Raw genomic sequence first — 862 nt, 5'->3', positions numbered from 1 at the left:
CCGGGGGTCCTATAACTTTTATGGACTTATTGGACCGCTAACAAGGCCCCTGTTTCCACATGGGCCCTACGTTCTTCGCCGTTCCTTCGCCTCCCAACATTCCCTTTTCATTTCTATCATACATTTATATAGAATAAGCGATATTGCAAAAGAAAGTGAGCAAAGGCGAGGTGCCGGGTGAGAATGTTCAAAAACGTCGCTAACAAACTTTTCAGTGGAAACACCCTGTAAACGTCCAATAAGTCCGCAAAATTTATAGTTTGCCCCGGACCAGCTTTAAGCATTGTTAAATTTGTTAACTTTGAGCGCGGAAAATCTCGTGACTTCTTTTTAAATTATGATATCACCCGGTCTTTCCTTTGCTTTCCGTCTACTACCTTGACTGCTTGCCGACTTTCGCCGTTGCCGTTGACCAAGAATGTCACAGAACCAGTCGCCCTCGCCGGTTCCGTCTCAGAACTATCCTACTTCATTACACAATGCCTTAATGGCAACCATTCAACAGCCAATGCTGAGTCCGCTGCCCAGACTGTTTAGCCTTGCGGACGTCCATGCTGCTATGGGAATGGGCAACAGCCCAGCGACAATTTGCAGGACAACTGCCGTCTTCATTTCTCTTTAATGTTCAAAAAAATTTTGCTCAAGCAGGAGCGAAATGGCGCTAAAAGACGGTAAAAATATGGTTTCGGGGCTGCTAGTGGAGACAGTACTTTGTTAGGCATTGTTAGCGCGCCAATAACTTTAGCGGAGATAGTTAACAGACTTCCACGTGGAGACTCCCTGTAAGACCTTTTTCCACTGCTATGCATTTGGGGACGCCATACCAATTGCGTATCACAAAAGAATCGTGGCAGTACGGTAA

Source organism: Volvox carteri (assembly GCF_000143455.1).
Source record: "Volvox carteri f. nagariensis unplaced genomic scaffold VOLCAscaffold_28, whole genome shotgun sequence".
Classification (NCBI taxonomy): domain Eukaryota; kingdom Viridiplantae; phylum Chlorophyta; class Chlorophyceae; order Chlamydomonadales; family Volvocaceae; genus Volvox; species Volvox carteri.
Note: the sequence above shows the minus strand (reverse complement) of the source record.